The following is a 21,860-nucleotide window of genomic DNA, read 5'->3' on the forward strand; positions in this document are numbered from 1 at the left end:
AAAAGGTTACAAGTGCAGCAATACTAATCCAATTATACAGGCAAAAAAGTCCATAAAATCTATATCAAAAGCTGAAGTCTAAAACTTATTTCCATTCCACAGTGACAGATGAAAGTGATTTCATCCTTAGAGGTATCTACTGAGTGATACATTTTTTGCTATCATTTAATAGTCTAGTTATTTAAAATCAATACTCCCACGCATGCTGTCATTCTTCTCCTCCTGTCCCATTCAGGACTGGGGAAGCAAAGAATTCCCTTATGTAATTATAAATCCATTTTAAACAAAATATTGAACCATGTTTTCAAATCTTCTTCCCACTACATGGCATTTTCAATGTAATTACTTCTAAAACTTCCACAGCTGAATTTAGTTTCCTTACAGAAAAGGCTTGGGAATGCAGAAGAGAAAAGGCTAGAAATGCAGAAGGGGATGAAAACCTGTATTGGATTTCAGCATAATTATCAACAGTCTCCTCTGGTCCCACCCACAAGGGGAGTCAAGACACCTTACTTGCCGAAGCAGAATAAACAACCCTGCTTTTTTAGATGCACAAAAGTTTGTGTAACCATCTGCCCTGGCAGGGCTCCCTGAGCCATGCCTGTAAGCAGAATGATGAAAAGACACTTACCTATCATGCCAGCACAGACATAGTGATTGCAGGGGTAATAAAGGTAAACGCGCTTATATTTGGTTTCCCTTGGGTCTGTGTTAAATTTTTGGTACTTTTAAATGATTGCTATTATTATTTCTTTTTTTAATCCACTCCCTATTCTGAATGTAAAGACTGAGGCATATAGAGTGGAATACAACTCCTGTTGGTACACTAAGGGCAGAAGATCAAGAGTGCACTTAAAGTAAATGACATAAAATGGTAAAAAATACCACCTCCTCCTAGAGATTGTACACTGAGCAAAAGCCTGCAGCTTGATACTGAAAGAAGACTGGAATTGTCAGCTTCCTCTCAAATTAAGCATTTCATTTTGTACAGACCTAAGTGACACGGGTAGTATCAGGGGTTTTTTAAGCTGGAGGAAGGAGTGTGGGAATTGTTATTTGCTGTTATTGTATGATCAGCCACACTCCAGGTTAAAGAGCATGACACCTACCAGCTTAAAGCCAAATTGGACAAAGACATACACTAATACTTGTTCATTGGGTCAGCAAGAAGAGATTTAGAGAGCCAAGAAGGGTAAGTGATAGGACCTGTCTCTACATCCCCTCTTCCATGAATAATCTGGGAGGGCAAAATCCTGAAAGTGGTTTACAAATACCTTTATATCATACTGATCACCGAGTAAAAAGCTGAAACCCTCCTAGAGGAATGGAGCTTCACAAGTTCTGGTTTGGATTCCCTCTAGTTTAAAGCAGTCCTGTGATCCTGGTATTACATTGCCTGGACAGGTGTTCTTATCCATAACCCACAAGTACACAGGAATGACCCCATTTGTAACAGCTACAGCAGCCACAGCTCTGCAGCACTGTCAGTACCTGTTAGACATGTGCTAAACACACCTGGTACAGTATTTGCTTGGGAGGCTGAGCAGTGAGTGCAGCTGCAAGATCCACACAGCCTCTGGCACCAGGCACAAGCCAGGACATGCAGCTCAGCTGAGCCTGAGCCACCTCTGGGCTCTCATGGCAGCAAAAGGCACCTCAACTCCAGTGGTGAAAAGAGCTGGACCTCCACGGCTTCCAGCAGTGACATTCTCAGGATTATTCTCCTGCACTTTGATTTCATCAAAATTGTACTTAGGTGCCTTAGGTGCTAAAGTTTGAGCTGGGCTTAGGTAAAAATGATGAGTGTGCTGTGAGAGGCAACAAAGGAATGAGTAGCTGGGAGAGAGGGGTGTCACAGTCACAGAGAGGAGTGTGTCCACTCCTATCTGCTGAAAGAAATTAGAAGATTTAGAAAGTGATGAGAAAGTTGAGCACCCAATATCATGTTCATCCATTGAATCCATCACTTAATAAAGACAATATACAGCAAATATCACATGAAAAAGCTATAAGAGAACTCTATTTGAAGGCTGAAAAAGAGTATGTTGAATCATTCCAGGAGCATCCACATATATTCTTGTACATCTCCTTCTGAACAGGATAATTTACTGTGTGATACATATACTACTGAAGCAGTTTTTAATTAAGAATATTCAGTTATAGAAGAGCAAATATTCAATAGTAATCTATTCAGAGAACAATATTAAATTTTACAATATACAATATACAATTTTTTTTTAAAATTATATAGTCCAGGAAGCAGTGGCCAGAGGAAGATGCAGATGCTTAACAGGGTTTTTGCAATTTTATGCTCTTCAGATTTCATGTGATTAACCACACTAGTGATGACAGAGGGTTCACATCAATGCCTTTTCTCCATGACAGTAGAGGAATAGATTCTGAGAAAAACTACTATAGAAAAGTAAATCTCTGCTCCACACTTTTTGCCCTACAATTTTATACAATGCAATCCTCAAAAGGTTCACAGTTCAGTACTTTTCAAAACAAGAGTGGCAGCTTTATGTTTAAGAGCATAAGCATGCTTTTCTTCCATGCATTTCTTAATCCATTTTTAAACCATTGCAAATGTTTGGCATCCACAGACTCATGTATCAACAGTGAAACACACAAAGCAGCTGTAGAAAAAGGAAAGTAGATACACCAGAAAACCCAGATAGACTGTCAAACAAATTCTTCTCTTCCAAATATTAGTTGGATCCTCAATAACATCTCTGACATATTTCCAATATTCAGAAACTCCTCAATATACATTTTATTTATTTTTATTGTTTAAAATTATTTCTAATGATTAGTTATGAATCTTGAGCTTACTGGGTAGTTTCACAGATCACACATCTTTACCCTCCTTCCCCCCCAGTTATGAGGTATATTGCACACTTTCTAGTGCTCTCGTGGCACATCAGACTTTATCAACTGGTACAAGGCAGAGCTATTTCATCCCTAAATTCCTTTTCCCTCCTGGGCAATTACCAATAGCCTCTGGCAATACATTTTAATATCTCCTCTCCTGTCACTTCAGATGTTCCCTGTGAACAAGAGTGATGGTAGGAGGAACCCTTGACTCAATGCACACAGTAGAAATTTATTCCACTGTCTTTATTGCTTCAAATTGACACCTGACACAATCAAACCAATTGATTATCTTCACTGTGCAACTCTGAAGTGAGGTGCTTACCTTCCTTTGATGGCTATAAAGTCAGAGTAATTGCTATTTAAGTGTTTTCACTCTAAGATGCGATTTTACTGCAAAAAGAACATTATGCAGTACAGTATAGCAGAAAACAAGTAATTATCCTGAACAGCAATTAAGTTCTTCACAAGCTCAAGTTCAAAATCTATTTCATCCATGTTGGGTTAAAAGCATTAATGAAATTGGTCCAAACTTTCATATCAATTAAAGAGTATTATTTAAAAAGATAAAACAACTTGATTTGCCTTTTGTAGAGGTGTTTCCATAAAGAATGAAGTTCTCTAAAAATTTAGAGGATCAAATATTAAAAAAAAAAAGAATAAAAGAAAACCAGAAGTTATTTTGTTTTGGGTTTTTAATCTCATAATATAACCTTACTTCTGTTAAAACATTTATGATCTTTCAAGATTTTGCCCCAGAAACCCAATGACCTATGGAATCCTTTACTTCCTTCTGCAGATTTAGCTATATAAATTTCTCTAATGATATTACCGTGAAGCCATGTTATTTTATGAAGGGGCATTTGTTTTCTTTATGCTTTTGTAAAGCCAAACACTTTCACTGGCAAGACTGCAGCTTCCCATATAAAATGTTTATACCCTTTAAAAAACACTTTATCACATTAGTAAACTTAAATTGGAGCTGTCAGATTTCTTCAAAGTATCCTGAGGAATCTGTCAGCAGCGTGGCCATGTGCATAAATTCTGGCATTTCCTTTCACAGTATATCAAACCCTAGATGGATGAACAATCTGAAACTGTTATGTGTGTGCTGCTGTCTGAAAGAGATGAGCGGTTTGGTTTAATGGCAGAAAAATGTTCTTCCAGCTGCACTTACATGACATAATCATGATGTACAGTCAATGGTCACATTTACGGCCTGCGATATAACACCTTTGGATATGTGAAAGCAGCAGGCAGCACACTGCCCATTGCAGCTCCCAGCTCTAAAAGCCACCCCTCAGTCAAACAACAGACACAGCTCTTGTCTAACTCACAGGTCTGCAGCAGCCATCAGCAAGGAGATGCTCAGAACACTTGGTTGGGAGGTTGGTCTTGTCACTAGCCCTTGCTGCCAAATAGTGATTTAGAGGAACCATGCCTGCATTTACTTCTAGAGTAGAATAAATAGCAAAATATGGTCAGCTAAATGCACTAAAATACAACAAACATCTACTGCAATCCCAAATATGTTGTTGACCAAGTTCAGCAAAAAGAAGGCCTTCAAGTGCATCATCTCAAGTAAACGCTAATGCAATCAAAATGGAAAAGTAAAAAAAAAAAAAAAACAAAAAGAGGAAACAAAAGTTGCCAAATATTACCAAATACCAAAGGTATTTGCTCTTCTTAGAGAGAATTTTGATGAAGGAAACAATACTTCATATACACAGGAAATCCTTGAGTAGAGTAACAGAAAACAGCACCTTGTTGTGGGGCCAACAAGTACTGTCTGCTCAAACCAGGTTTAGGCTTTTCATACTCAGGTTGCACTGTTGATCTGGTCTCTCTTCAGTTGGCCTTTACTAAAAGAAACTTATTCAGACACTTTAAAATTGCCTAGCTGTGGAGAAAACTGCTCTAAGCTGAACCAATCACTGTTGCCTTTCTTCTTTTTCTTAAACAAACAAACAAAAAAACCCCCTCTGTTTTTGCCCTGTATGAAAATTACAAAAATTATTACCAAGTCTTAGGAGAATATTTTAAAAAAGATAATATAATAAAAAGATAATATATAAAAAATATAATAAAGATAATATATTAAAAAAGATAATTACATCCTTAGATATCTTAACTCCTATCATACTGAAGTATGTCAAATGCATCCTTTATTAAAACACTTAAAACTGAATTCTCCCACTATCAGTGTTACTTAATTTAATAAGCACTTCCATACAGCTTTAGTGTCTTTAAAAACACTAAGTAAATGAGCAGTTAAGAGAACTGTTACAAAATCTCAGACAATCAAGGGAAACCTGTGGAGCTGAAATTATTTCTCCAACACTAATGGGAGCTAGAACCCTTGAAAAGCTGCTTGGTTGTCCTTGGGAACTTAATAGCAATTATTGCTCATATTCCAATGACACAATGGAACACCAAGCCTTCCGTTTAAATGGCAGCCAGACATCACCTCTGTCATCCCAAATCCTGGGCCAAAACATGTGAACCAATATGGGTGCAGACTGCCATGGTCTATTTCCCAAATAATGGACCACCTCATAATGGCTATGGATCAAATTATTTGTACAATTTTGTGTAGTGAACAAAACACATATTTCACACGCCTATTCACAATATCAATAAGCAAGGAAGAGCATGATTTAGTAAATAAATATTTGTTAAATTGGAATTAATTAGGGAACATGCAAAATTGGCAGTTATTCAGTCCTTATATATAAAATGAAGGACATTTATTTTGTACTTCCACATCAAACTTATTTTGAATATGTTTTTATTTTCCTTGACAGATGAGAAAGCCCTCTAGTAATCCTTCAAGAATTATTTTCTTGCAGCAAGACAACATTAATAAATATAACCAAGATGAAAAGCCTAAAAAAATGCATATTAAAAATTGAATTGTATTTACAGAATATAATTTTGAACAGGGTCTAATTTGCACCCATTTAACCTGAATTTTCCTGACCTAATAAAAAATTCAAGCAACCTCCGTTATTCTGCAGTAGCAAAAACAACACATTGTTCATTAAGGTGAGAGTTTATACTCAAAAGCACAGTAAAAATTGAGTCCTTTGCTCTCCTTTCTACATAAAGACTCCTCAGACCAGGTATGTGCAGTCTCTGCTGCACACAGTTATGGGATGGCAGCAGAAACATCAGCTATTAACGTCCCCCTCATCCTCTGACTCCTTGAAAAACAACAATTAAGCAATATATAGACAAAGGTACTAACGACTTTTGACTTGCCCCTGGGCTAGGCATGAGTTGCCTCTTTCTGAGCTGTCTTTTCATAACAGCTTCCACATTTTGACTAAGACTTCATTACACACAAATTGACAATAAGAAGGCCTTTTTTATTTAATGAATGCTGATACATGAAAAAAACCCTGATCCCATCAAACCTGTTTTTTCAGTTTTTATATAAAATATGTTTCATCAAGTACTCAGACAGCTCAGATCTATCTCCCAAAGTTAAAAAACAAGTTTTAAGATGTACTTACATCTAATAATTTTCCAGGATGTAGTAATTGTTAGACTACAATTGTGCAAAGAATCAGCAAGTTTATATTTACCTTTATACCCCTCAACTAATTCCAAATACCTTATTTGTATTGTAAAACAAGTCACCTATCACTATGTAAGAAATATATGAAGCTGTAAAACCTAATTTAAAATTACTCTAATGTCTTGGTCCTTTCATAATATCATTGTGCTCGTGCAATGGCAAACTAAACAAATCTTTTGGTTTAAAGAACATCCTGACATGCATTTTAATGCTCCTGAATGTTCTTTGTCATCTGCAATAATAAATTGAGAGCCAGTGCTCAAGGAAATAAAAAAACTCATCTGAAAGGCTGCATTGGCATAAGCAACTTGTAATTGAAACATTAAAGCTTTGAGATGTGAAAAAGTCTTTACAGAGGAAACACTTATGTGTTCACAGAACCATTAAGGTGGGAGAAGACCTCCAAGACCATTGAGGACAACCTTTGACTGACCAGCACCTTGTCAACCAGGCCACGGCAGTAAGTGTCACCTCCAGCCCTCCCCTGGGCAGCTCCAGGGATGGCGACTCCACTTCTGAGGAACTGATCCAGTGCAGGTAGCTCGCTGAGCAGCTGCAGTGGGAGCTGCAGGTTGAGCACCAGGCAGAAGGCCATGAAATGCCACCCTTCAAAAACCAAAGGGCTCAGGGACCTGTGGCACCAGCCAGGGGACTGAACACTTAGGGCAGGAGCCAAGGACTCACAGACATTTTGTGCTTAGACTGTGAGAGGTCTTTGTTCAAGGTCCTTCCTTGGAGGTACCAGCTGGAGAGATTATTTTGTTATTGCACCAAGACTAAATTTTAACAACTGAGACATCTGAGACTGTGCTGTGGGAATCCTGGTCTGGCTGGGTGAGTGTGGAGGGTGTAGCTGTGGGGTGGCCTCGGCCCCAGCTCAGGTGGTGTGGGTGTGACTGCCAGAGTGGCTCCTGGATGGCTGGATAGGGAAGTTCCCTAAACAACACCATCTCTCCGGGCAGTTCATTCCAATGCCTGAACCCACATCTACCTTACAGGTCTTCAGTATACAAAACACAGCCTCAGGCAAATGATACTCGGAGTATTCAGGCCATTTCAGAGTATGCTGGGGTCATTAGAAACATAACTTTTTAAATAATTAATATGTTTACATATAAAAAATGTCTAGACAACATAGATTGAGTATGACTTCACCAGTATTAATTAAGAAAAACATTAAGACAGATAAAGAAGGATGCTGTAATTGGAAGAAGCCACTGAGACAACAAAAAGTACTAGTTGTTCTTATTTATTCACATAAATATGTAGATGATCTTTGTTCCTCCAGTGACTGCACTGCCTGGTTTATGCTTCCCTTTCTTACCCATTTCTAAGTCACTGCTGGGAAATTGGGCAGCTCTTTCATTCAAAACCTCAAATACACAATTTGCAGATTTTATAAGAACTATGTTGTACTGTCCTTATCCTCCATAACAGAAAAACAGAACAAGGCAGATTTTCTCATACTAACTCCAGCTATCTTCAGTGTAAAGATAATTGTGTCAGGCTAATGGACAGAGAGGGCATTATTTTCTGACTCCATCCTTTTCTACGCTGCTTTAATAAATATAACATGTGATAACAAAGACTTTGTATTCGGAACATGCTTTTAAGATTAACCATATTTTTAGGAATTCTTTGTAAACAGAGCTTCTTCCTTTGAAGTTGGATTTGAAAACATTGATAGTGTTTATCCCAGAAGGGAAATAAACAAGAAGATTCATAATTAATGTATCAAAAATAATGAGTTATATTGAGAGGGAACTTTAGCTCTCTGCCTCATGACAGAAGAGTCATTCCACAAAAGTGACTAGTGGTATACTTTAAAAAAAAGAAACATTAACTCTTTCCTCTTCACTCCTTGTTATGAGATATTGTTATCATAAACAAATTTCTTTTGAGACAGGATATTAAACTAAGCAGATCACATCTATCTACCTTAGATCCACATCTGTTAATGTTGGTTTCTTAGCACACAAATACTTTAATAAAGAAGTTCAATAACAATAGTCCATGCACACATTCAGCCAGGGATTAGATTCCAAATCCAGTTATTATAGTTTATTCAGCTAACAAATATTACCTGGCCCATGGCAACCATCAGTGCATACAGCCTTAGATTACAATAAACACAAATAAATGCACTACAGCCTAATACACAGTGTTAAAGATAACTTACATGACTTTGTCAGACACAATATGTGATTGTGCATCTGAGGTGTTAGCACCAACTTCTTCCCTCCCAACTGTAGACATCCAAGGGTAATACTTAAACTGTGTGTATGCCATGGTTTGTGGTCCTTCTACAGTGAGTGAAGGCTCACCCTGGGCTATTCACATCCTAGGTGGAAGGAAATGCACCCTCCAAAGACCATGCCCTCGCCACAAGGAAATACTAAGAGTGAGGTTAGGAAGGTAAATCAAAGACAGCTAGGCAGGTTTTGGAATTAAGCTAGAGCCCAATGTACTAATCTCATCCTCCCAAACTTTTTTCTTTATGATTAAAATAAACCAAGAAAAATCTGAAAGCTTGCAGCTCCAATGGCTCCATGTTTCTACAAGGCAAAAGCCTTTTCCTCATATAAGCTGCTGGCTAATTCTTTGGCTGAAGTCCATCCCTCCTGCTGTTGACTGAGGAATTGATTGTATAAGGATCCCTCTTCCTCAGCACAGACTTGGGTGGCTTGACTTGGACAGCTACTGAGCCTTCATTAAACAGAGATTGTTATTTTGCACAAAAGATGCTGAAAAGCACTTGGATGAATCATTCTGCTACGTCAGCTGCCTTCTGGCAAAACTTCCAATGCAAAATGTTGAGCAATTCAGGGATGATACCATCTCAGCCCACTACAGGTACTTCCTGAAGGCCATGTGACCCCAGCTGAAACTGCACTGAATTCACAGAATTGCTCCTTCAAGGAGATAGTACTCAACCTCAGATTACAGACACACTGTGAACTGGCAGCATCACTCTTAAAAACTGTTAATAATTCATTGTCAGCCCCTGGAGAAGAACAAATTAAAAATGCTGCTTGAAATATCATCTTTATTGGCAATACTGGTGAAAAAAACCTTCTTTTCCCTATTCACTGCATGCAAATACACAAAGAAAATGGCCTTCTTTAAATGAAAACAGTTGCTGACATTTTACATTTCTGATTTTGCTTTATTTACAGAGCATTCTGATTCTGTCTGCTGGGAAATGACATTTTCCTTCAGCTAACAAAATGAAAATATATAGAAAAAATGGTGGAGCTGGCATTTATAGGAAATACAGCCAGAAAATTACAGAGGACAAATAGCCACTCGTGTTTTCTATAATTACAAAGAAATATGAATTAGAGTTTGAATTATTGTGTTTTATTTATGATTCTGTTTATGACCTCAAGTATACAATAATAGGTATCTTTTTTAAATCTACTTTTCAAAGCACCAGTTAACACTGACTACCAGAAAGGACATTTTTTGAAATTATAGTCTTAGGAGTGCAATTGCAAGTTTTTAATAAGGTGACTAAAATATTATAGCAATTAATATATGGAAGTATATATTGATAAAAATAACTAAATAATTCTTATCTCTTGTCCAGGAATTACCATAGATATTTATTGTAAGATAAATATCAAAATTATCTCATGAATTTATTTATAGCCTTGAAAATACAGACAGAAAGATGAAATACTAAACTCACAATAGAATTATTCAATCAAATATAGTATATTTCACCCAAAAATAGGATATCCGACTAACAGCATATTCTGGTTAGGCAGCACAATTTGACTAAGAATGCATATTTTTATTCACTACTTCTACAAACTGTCAGCAGTTGTAGAAACACAGACTTTATGTTTCCAATGATAGCTGACAGCACAAGTCAAGTAACCAGCTTTGCCTTCCCTGCATGCTTGAAGAACTGCAGTATCATTTATCCACTGCAAAGGTTCACAAAGGCCTGGCAGAGTGAGATTAATATGTTTCTTTATGAGGCAAGCAGTAATGTTTATATCCTTCCTTCTTCTTGAGTAGTGTCTGACTGCAAACCCTTTGTATAATCAGGCTTGATGGGTGTCACTGGAGGCTCAAAGTAAAATAAATGCAAAAATCATGCTTCAGAACAAATGAGGGAATACTAAATCATTGTGGGAGAACTTAGAAAGGATCAGCAATGTTCCTGGTTTTCAATTTACTTTTCCAGCAGAGCATTAGCAGAGCACTGCAGACATCCCCATCCATTTGCTCTGCAGGACCAACAACACCCACCCTGAAAAGCCAAAACACTGTATTCCCAAATTGTTTATATCAAATGCAGAAAAAACCCCTTTCTGCATACTTTCAGATAGACTCTGAAAAGTGAAAGCAACCAACAAATTCAGTCTCCTAGGAGGAGGAAAATCAGTTGTTTTTTACACACAGGAACTTGGGTACCTTGTTCCCAAGTGACATTTCCATCAGCCTCGTGCAATGGTGCAGCCAGGGTGCATCAACGGGAGATGCACTGCTGGGAGTCACAAGTCAGCAACAATCTGAGTGCTGAACCTTGGTGATTCACCCAGGAGTAAAGCAAACCAGGAGACAGCACAGTTTATATTCTGCTCTCACCATGAAGGTGGCATGGATTTGTTAACTTTAGAGGAGCTGATTGGGATTGACTCTGAGCACAACACAGTCCCACATTTGCTGCTCTTTTTTACAAAGCAGCATGTCAGATTCCTTCTGAAAATCCAGCTTTTCTGCAGTTCTTCTGAAAGTGATTCATTTGCTAATACCAACAGTCTCACTGTTTTATCACTTATTAGCTAACCATAGTGTTAAATTTAGCTAACCATAGCCTTAGAGAATTGCAGTCCTTTGGGTACTACATATTTTAAAATAAGGTAATCAGGATGATGAAAAGAGAGCAGTCCAGATTCTTCAATACACACTTCTAAATCAACCCAAGGAGAGCAAAAATTGACAGTTTGAGTTTCTATGAACATGTACAAAGCACACAAGCATATGTTTAGATGCAAATACTCCCTTTCCAAAGCATCCAACACTTATTTCTTAGTCCTGAAGGCCCAGAAATGACAGGCCTACAACTGTGTCTTTGTTGAGGCATTGAAGAGCTCCTCTAAATAATTTTTAGGTTGAATTCCCCCGCCTTCAAATCATCTTCAGAGTCCTAGAGAATCAAACTCCCAGCAGGTGGCTCAGCTTTAAAATAAAAGGAAGCAGTGACAACCACTTGCTAGAAAATTATTTTTGGTTGTAATTGTAGGGTGGGACTTTCTAAAGCTCTCATTGCTTAGCTTTGCTTCCACAGGCTAAGAAGTGAAGAATGCTATGAACTCCAGCAGGAAGCCAGCAAAACAGCCTTTGACTAGCCAATCTCACCCACAATTACAATTACATATTTTGTAAGCAACTCAAGAAATAGCCAGCTGCTCCAATTAGAGCTTATATAAGTGAAGCACCATTTGGGGTTCCTTATCTCCCAGAAATTTGTCACCATCAATGATCACACAGAAAAAAAAATCAATACAGAATATTAGGTAGGTGGGGCAGAGTATACTTAGCAAGTAAATTTTCTCAAATGTAAAATTTTATAATGTCACAAATCAGTAAGGAAAAAATAAGCCATAGAAATGCTCTAAGAGCTGAAAAGCCAGCTTTACCATGTAAGGTCTCCAAGCTCAATCTGTTCAGCAAGAGCAAACTGTTCTTACCTAAACAAGGACAAGAAGCAAGCTGAAAACTGAAATAAGATGACCTGATGTTGTAGCAGCGAAAACAAACCAATTTTAAAATTCATGGGTTTGTCTTGTCCATGTCCATATGAGATTAAGTTACTGGGATAGAATCTTACCCCAGGTCACCAGCCTCAGTTTCCTGTGCAAATAGCACCAGTACTCTGCTTCTGCTCTTTACACATCTAACCTTGCTTTTTCCCACCTCCTTTCAATTGCAGTTCTATTCACTTTTAAATACAGAGATGATTTTTTTTTTGTTTGTGGCTTCCTGCCAAACACTTCTTCTTTCATGTTCTTGAGCCCTGGCTTTATTAGCCTTGTCTATCAGCATGCCCAGAAGATGCTCTCACCCATGCACCTGACAGACTCTTCCTAACATTTCCTAAAGTACTATCAGCAATGACTTGTCTTTCTTCTTAGTCTGAAGGAATTCTAAGTTTCTCCTCTCTCCTTTAGCCTGTCAGAAGCATTACTTCCCTGGCATTAAACATTCTGCTGAATGATCTAGTGCAATAAGAAGAATTACAAATCTTTGGAAACTTACTTAAATATTCAATAATTTTAAAATATGAAAATTCACCTACACTGATACTTTAAGCTTTTTTTCCTGAAGACCTTAATGCCATCTGCAGCTGCTGCTTTTATTAAGATTATAATTAATGCATTTGTATTTTAGAGCAGATTTATATAGTGGTCCAGATGCAATTAGGGTTCAGTTAAAATTTGACATTGGGGATTCCCAAACCCAACACAGTCATTCACTTATGCACAAAATCACTGCTGTCCAATAGATCTGCCTTCCCATCTTGTGCTACTGAGACTTTGAGGAAGATTTTGCAAAGGGTAATATTGGGTTACTTATTTGGTAACAGAGAAGTTCTGGCCACTGACAGGTGATCTAGAAAAGGGACACAGTGGTACCTGCCACAGACCACGAACAGGTAGGGGGGTACACTGACCACTTTGCTGTGCCCCCCATTTGCTCTTATTGCCTTAACAGAAGGACTTTTACATTTTTTTTCCTTCATATTGAAACTCCCATTAGGTGGCTTGTATTTGCCCTACTACTTCAAATCCTACAGGAAATGTCCACCAAATACCCTGCCAGGGAATCCTCTCCATGCCTCCTGAAGTGACACATGCCTTTTACTGAAATTTCTGACACCGATAAATCCTAGTGCTCTTTTCTTACAGAATAGACTATCCTCAGTTGGAAGAGACCCACAAGGATCATTGAGTCCAGCTCCTGGCCCTGCACAGCACCATCCCCTAAGAGTCACTCAATGTTGCCAAAAGTATTGTCCAAGCACTTCCTGCTCTGTCAGCCTTGGTGCTGTGACCACTGCTCTGAGGAGCTGGTTCCAGTGCCCAGCCAGCATCTCGGTGAAGCCTGTTTACACCAGGCCTTTTCCTTGCTTCCTAATTCTCAATTTCTGCACATTGGCTCTTTTCCAAAACGACAAAAATTTCTACAACCATCCAGATAAACACTCTTAATTCTCTTTAAGACCTACTTTTCCTCTGTGTTAAATATGACTCTGTGTAGCAGATCTGAGGTCAGTTTAATCCAGCCCTTTTTTTTCCCCCTTTTAGAAGATATTTGAAGACATCTGAGAAAAGAAGCTTAAGACATTATAATATCAGCATACACAACAACCCTGCCCTGGTCTGTCTCTCTATTTTTTATCAAATATTTAGATTTAGGTCCCTTCTGATTTATTTTGTAACCAATCAGTAGCAATTTATATCTTCTTAAGGCAGATACAAACTCCTTCCCCACTCCAGGAGCCCAGGTGGTTCAAAATTAGTGGCACAGGGTGGATGCAGGGCAGATCCACGAGCTCCAGAGGGGCATCACTGACAGGCTCAGCCACCTCAAGGAAAACTGCAAAGGGATTTTGTTTGAGGAGGCTCTCAGGAGGAATAATAGAACTCTGCTTTTATAATCAGCATGTCCAGTGATCAAGCCCCACCACAGAAACAGCTGATCCATTTACCAGACTTAACCAACTTGAATATCAATCATGTGCACATTTCTTGAAGAGAGAAAAATTAACATCTTTCAAGTTAAAAAGTTCATTCTTTCATATCACTGTTGCAGAAACTCATATCTTTGCCTGACTTATTACCAAGTAACCTCTTGAATATCCAAGGATATCACTCCCTCACTCACCTCCCTGTACAGGCCTTGAAGGCTTCAGAAATCCCTATTGATCCAACGCTAACTCCCCTGAATTCATAAGTCAACAGCAGCAGTGGAAACTAGAGCTTGCAGGCCTTACTGCAGAAACCCATCTGTCAAAAGCCTGGTAACACACACAAATGTTTTCTCAAAGAATTGTTAATTTGCCTCCCTGCCATCTGTGACACTTTTAAGAGTCAAAAGCCAATGTTGTTTGTCTCAATACTCAACTTTCTATTGCCACTGCTCCTCACAAAGTTCCCCATGTAGATCTGCACATTCTGCAGATCTGAATTCCCCTGGATAATGTGTCTCTGCTCTCCCCAGAAGGATTCTAAGTCACATATAGGGCCAATGAAGCTTCTATGACAGAGTGAGAGCTGACAGCTAAAGAACATACCTAAAAATTGCAGATTTCAGCAGGTAACATTCTCAATGAAAGCAAAAAAATCCACCTTTACTAAAAGAGCCATGGAATCTAAATATCCTCATCAAGCAGGTAGCACACTGATATTTCCCCTTCAGCAGAAAATACCTGTGTTAAATTCAACAAATGACAATTAACTTGCTCAGAAGTGAGATGATATTCACACCTGCTGCCAAATCTAAGTGGTACCACACTGAAACAGTTCACTGATTATATATTTCAGAAAGCATGTATTGGCTTGCGTCTGAGGAAGATGCTCAAGTTCTACAAATACATTCATAATTTTCAGTACTTCCTATGCATTAATAATATTAAAATATAACTTCATAAATACTTCCTTAATCACACTGCAACTTTCATTCAGGGCTAATTCTAAATGAATTCAGTTACTTCAATCATACATTATTGATCCTAGTTTCCTGTCAGAACTACCACCTTTCTCATTATACCCTACTAAAACAATGCCCACCACAGACTGTTAGCTCAAAATTACCTGCAAGTGGTTTTGATCTACAGATACAGTTACCTTTATCAGAAGACCCCTTGTCTATTCATTGTTAGCATCTCTATTTGAGTAACATTAGACACAAAACTGTTATTGTCCCCAGTTTCCCATGTCTGCAGGAAAACCTCCCTAATATTAATACAGCTGTTGTCTTCAAAAACCTACTGTACTTCAGTAGAGCCCATCTAAAGCAACACACATCAAACAGTTTCATGCCCAAGTAAGCAATAGGAAATAGCCATTGAAAACTATCTAAAATGGTGTCACACACCTAGTTGAGTATTTTCTATTACATTTTCCAAAATAACCTCAACCAAGTTACTATTAGGAAGTGTTAAAAGACACTTCATCAGAGATGGAGCTCAAATCTGTCAAGTGTGTATATTATTCTGAATTTAATTTTTTCCTGAAGGTTGACAGTGCACACACAATTGAGGAAGAACATAGCTTTTCCAAAGACAAAACGCCTGGATTGTAAGGAGATCAGCTGTTAACAAACTCAAAGTTAGAAGAGGTATCCCCAGCTCACTGTGTCCATCTCCAGGCATTCTGCGATCTTGCAGGAAAGGACTCCTCCAGTTCACCTGTTTTTCTGTGCTGTTGCACCCTCATTACACCAATTTAGTCTGCATCACAGTTCCACAAGTCTCATTGCTTTGGGAGGCGCCCAACAATCCCCTTGCTGCAAAGAGACACCAACAGCAACAGATCCCAGCCACTCATCTAACATATTCTTAAGAGTAAGAATAACAGCAATTCATACCAGAAGACATGAACAACTGAGCAACCAATAACGTCTAACTATAGTTTGAAGTCATTTTATAATGCATGGCAGAAATGCAGATGGAAATTAGGATTTCCTCATTACTAGTTTTCATTTGTTGTGTCAGAGATAGAAAAAACTCTTCAAACAAAAGTTTTCTTTTTCTAGTATTGATTTAGAAATGCAAACTTAACACAGGATTAGATGCTTAAGGTTTTAACAGCAAACACACACAAAGAGGAAGTCAATACTGACAATGAAAGGCCAAATTCTAAATCTTTACTGGCTATTTCTAAAAATCTGCCTCTCAGTGTACATTTCCTCAGTCTCTAAATAGACCTTGTTATAGCAAATCAATGATATAGTTCATCTCTCATTCCAATTTTATGACTTTTCATGGTGAGATGTCATTGGCTTTTTATTAATTTGACAACTAAAACGTACTAAATGCCTATGTTTTATTGCTACAGTGAAAGGAAGCGAGACCTTTCTCACTACTAGATTACCAGTAATTATTACCAACATTTGTATAATTTCTGGGTCTGGCCAACATTGCACAAGACTGCAAAACTACAGCAGCAGTCCTTTCATGTTTTTTTTTACAAGTCACAGAATTTAAGAATTATGATGGGGAAAAAGCCATTCTTTAAAAGAGAAATTATATACAATTGAAGAATTTCTCCTTTTCCTAAATCACGAGGAACCAGAAATACAGTTTAATAAACAACTTTTCCTTTTTCCACATACATCTTTTCTTTAATATTTTGCAAGCTAATTCTTTGTGCAATACACTTGCTCAGTTAGGACACTCAGTCCTTGCAGTGAGTCTGAATAAAGGACAAAGGAGTATGAAAAACTGTTTAAAAACTGCAATATTAAATGAGCCATAAACACTGGATTGTTATATACCAACCCTTGAGTTCAACTTGAGGATAACACAGCATGCAAATTTTAATACAATAAATGGTCTAGCAGGAACGAAGATGAGCAATATTCATTACTGGGACTGTAAAATCAAATACAGAAGCAAGCTGGAAACACTGGCCACACACAACTCATATAAAATATATATCCCAAGAGACAAAATATCAGACCAGTGCCAGGAGACTCAAATTATAATTTCTTTTCCCACATTGTAGCCTCTGTGTGATTTCAGAGAAATCACTTAGTTTCAATTTCAAAAGTGAGCACCATAACATTAAGAGAGAGGCAGACAACAGAAAAAAAGTCTCTCAATGGTTTGATTATTACTTAGTAGGAAAATCTGGGGTTTTGTTTGAAATGAAGGGATAGTTGAATCTGTGATTTAATGTCTGAAATCAATGAGTGCATGAGTTGGGGACAAACATGAACCACTTGGAGTAATGCTTGCCTTGCACTCAATGCAGGGAAGGTAGGTAAGAGCCACCAAGGTCAGGTCTGCTGTCTTCCTACTGCCACGGAGGTGGAAGCTCTCAGATTTTCACTGGGTTTTTTTATTTATTTATTTAAGTGACTTTACTGTGACCATGGCTGAAATACTGCTCCTGGTTCCTGCCTATTTAAGTAGCTGTTTGCTAACTGAAAGCTTAAAAATCCAATGACCTTTTGTAGTTGCAGCAAGGTGTGTGTTATCCTGTCAATATCTACTCTCTCATGAGCTCCATGCTCATTAGTTGACACTAAGCATGATTGCCATAAAGGTGATGTAGCTGAGCTCTAAATGGTACCTGCATTGTCCTATGGGTATTTTTTCCATGGCTATTCGGTAATTAAAGGCTTTATCAAAACCTTTGGGAAATTCACTTATAAAGAAGAGTTTGAAAATTTGAATTGTTCCAAATTACTGTATTTTCACCCAGCAATTCAGTAGACTGCCAGAAAATGCAGCCAAAAATCTCAACAATTTTTAGACTGGGAACAGAGATTAGCAACAACCAGTTTATACAACTACTGTGTTCTTTTCAGAGAGCATTAACAGATACTGACCTGTACACAGCTCACAGGCTGAACAATATGTTATATTCAAAAAAATTCTCCAGAATGCATTTCCTTGCAGCAAAACAGAATGAACTCTGTATTTTACGCTCAACTAAAATGTTGCCAGTTAGACAGCTAAGAGACAAAGCTAAGCTCAGTCAATAGCTCTTTTTGATATGTTATCTGGGTAAGAGTCAAGCCTGCTTTCTACCCTTTCATAGTTAGTTCTTGACACTCTAAGTGTGGCTAAAATAAATCCACAGCAAATCAACCCAATATAAACATGAGATATCATATAAAGACAGGTCACCTGAAGTCTACAAAGCTCTCCTCTATAAATCAGCTTATTGTTCCAGGCCTTCATTTAAAAAGCAGTGAGAGACAGGTTAAACATGCTGCTGAAGGATGCAGACACAGAGTACATTATAGCTCCATTTCAACCTTTTTTAAAGGTAGTCTGAGGAAGTGCAGTAAACTCAGTAATTTCAGTGAACTATGCTGCATAGATTTAAAAGATTTATTTCTTTCTCCATCCATCGATATTCATTTTTCATGTAATTAAACTGCTGTCATGGATCAATGAGCACAGATAACAACTAAAAGTATCACAAGAGCATCCACCAGCAATCTTTTTCTTTAAGTACATAACCAAATATTATTTGTTAGGCTGCAACACAAAATGCACTTAAAGGATCTCATTTTGTTTGAAAACAGAGGAATAGCCAGAACTTGTGACCTTCTAGACATGAGGACATAAAATTAAAGCATTCAGGAGAAAACAAGCAAGTCCTTAATACTGATATGAGGTTTAAATCTAATTTTTAGAGGTAAGGCTCCAACGAAAATATAAACTCAGTTAAAATGATAGCTGTTAGAATTAGGCCCTCAGCAAGAATATAATTACAGAGCAAAATAAATTCAAAATCTTTAAGAACAAAAAAAGTAAATATTTCAGATGTGCATAATCAAATCAATTTTTTGTATTTCAACAAGCTGATACTTCTTTAAAGTCACTGTATGAGTAGGAAGTATCACTTAGGAAGTAGATGAAGAGTAATGAGAGAATGCAGAGAAAGTAATGTTTGAGATTTTTAATTCAGCCCCTTGACATTTTATTTATGTTCCTTAAAATAACAGCACTGGTTAACCATAAAAATCTGCTTCTATACTAACAGTGACAAAAATACCCCATTATAACAAAAACAAATATTGCTTCTAAATACTTAATACACAATTATTTTTGTCAGGGGAAAAAAGGAGATCTTTAAGCTCGTTCCCCTGCCAAATTTTGAAGTCTTTAGGAACCTGAACTTCAGCATTCTCTTTTGACTTTGGACCAGTATTAAACCAATTCTTATACAGAACTATCTTATAAAGCTCTTTTTAGTAAAAAAAATGCTTCACTTTGCTTACAGATCCTACATGAACAGCCTTTGCACCTTAAACAGTGACAGTGGAATCACCAGAGAAAGCACAAAGCATCACAGCTACACAGTACAGAAACCAGTGAGTGATGACCTCCATTTAATACAGCTTGTGATTGCTCTATTTCTTCATAAAAGTTAAAGCAATTTCAGTAAAATCTAGAACAGCAATATGTCAGTTTTCAGTCAATCCTGGCTAAAAAAGTATGCATATTTTACACTAACTTGCATATTATTTTACATTTGAATACTAGCAGAATTTAAAAGCATTAGTACCATTGGTATTAATAGCCTTTGCATGCTAAAATCCCAAAAGCAGGACTACCTCCCTTGGTTTTCATTTCTCAATGCTTTATCTGCTAAAAATGTCCCTGTTCCATTGTCCCTGCAAGCATATCTGTACCAGGCAAGAGACCAAGTGAGTTTTAAAAATCTCAAGAAGAGGCACCTTATCCAATTACACCATCCAAAGATATTCACACTTTATCTTTAAATGATTCAGAAACCAAGACAAGGTTAGGACAATGATCTACCATTGACTCATTAACAGCCCCACATCACATCTGCAAGTGTGCTCTCAACACACAGTGGCAGAAATGGGTATTCAATTTTGCAGAATGATTGGAAGCTTCATATTCCAGGTGTAAAAAGAGAGTCTCAGTCCTCAATATATATTACATTTCTAATTAGCATAAAAATTCTATTCTGCTCTTCTGAAAAGAACTGTAGCTGACAGAGTAATCCCAAAGAGAAATACAATTACTTGTGTTGTATTGTCCTCTCTTCCTTAACAGTTGCTCATTAAGGGGCTTGATGCTAGTGAAAATGGTGTCAACATTCTCCCTTAATGCAAAGCAGTAGCTTTCCAGCCTCTGATTATTTTGACATTTCTACCCGAAACAAAAAGCATTTCAAAGTCTGCACTGTCTGTAAGGGATACAGAGAGTGGACAATATGTTTATTCTTGCATGTTTGCTTTCAAGGTTTATCACTTGGTTCACGTAGGGAGAGATGGGGGAAAAAGCAAAGCATGCCAAGAAATAACAAAAGGAATACAAGAAAGGAGCACATCTGCTGATGTATGCTGTTGGAAAACTGCACACTTGGAAAAAAGGGGGATACACAAAACATTGACCCCATCATCTTCCTCACATCCAAAACAGGGTTCAATTTGGACAGAAAATTGCCATTCCTAGGTGGGAAGACCTGGCTCTGCTCCCTTTGTATATTATATATAAATTACAGACAATATCTCCCACAGTGCAATGTGCACTGGTGGCCTCCACAACTCTCCATGGAGGTAATTTACAGGAATTTTTGTGACCCTGCACTGACCAGCTTTCTGCAATCACAAGAACCCATGCAGCTGAAAGTCAAACGTGCTGTGGTTCCCATCACAAAGCTGCCACGCTGAGCTGTGCAGGGGAGGACAGAAGAAAGCCTCCCATGGGCTGTGCTCTGCACCAGCCTTGCATCCCTGGACAGCCCCAAACCAGCCTGCTGTACCTGGCTGGCTGACAGTTTCTCTATGCAATGTTTGAAAATGGTACCAAAATGCTCTGCTGGGAAGTAACAAAGACAAGCTGACAGTGGCAATCAGCAGCAAGTACATGTGCAGGGGTTTTCCTGCTTCACATGCTGGCTCACCCCTTAAAGGCAAGCATTTATGCAGAAAGCAACAAAAGGCTGTCCCCAAGCTTAGTTTCTTTATATTACTGTATTTTCATGTTTCACCATTTTTTTCAGCATGTTTCCTACTCTCACCCTGTCCTGCTCCTTTGTGCTGTCCTTGATGCTTTCACAGGCTTAGATAAGGAAATTGTACAAAAATAGATAAAGCTGTCTTCTGCCACTATTACTAACACCAAACAATACCATATAATTCTTCCTCTAGAGCCTTATTCAATATGAACAAAGGAAATAAAACCCAATCCACAGAATCTAGTATTTTTTTAGAATAGTTTTCAAGCTTATCTATACAATTTTATAGAATGAACAGAATTTATCTAATACATTACAGTTATTCCACAGGGAGAGAGAAAAGGGTAAGACAATCCAAGGAAGTAAACAAAATAACTCTGGCAGGATATGCTTAGATCTCACCTTACATCTCCTCCCATACAGAAGGAAACACACAGCCACTGAAGTAAACATTTATTATACTGTAGTTATTACCACCTTATTGATACAATTATAAAACCATTAATTTTAACAAAGCATATGTTTTTCGGAACTTAATTTATAAGGAAAAAAATCTATGATTTCTACAAGGTTACAGTCTTGCAGTGACTATTGTTTATTACTAGATATTTTAATCTTGCTTCCCTAACCAGGATGTCTTACTCAGATTAGACAGTGGTGGATGTCAGCTAATTCACACCTCTAAGCCCATAGAAGTGTCACTTGAGAAAAAAATCTCA

General features: G+C 37.7%; 1 protein-coding gene across 6 annotated transcripts in view; it reads right to left on the bottom strand.

Moving 5' to 3' along the window:
- Window positions 1-21,860, bottom strand: part of SORCS2 (sortilin related VPS10 domain containing receptor 2) — a 535,446-nt gene that overhangs the window by 182,157 nt on the left and 331,429 nt on the right. The window lies entirely within an intron of this gene.

This window comes from Melospiza georgiana, chromosome 5, assembly GCF_028018845.1.
Source record: "Melospiza georgiana isolate bMelGeo1 chromosome 5, bMelGeo1.pri, whole genome shotgun sequence".
Classification (NCBI taxonomy): Eukaryota; Metazoa; Chordata; class Aves; order Passeriformes; family Passerellidae; genus Melospiza; species Melospiza georgiana.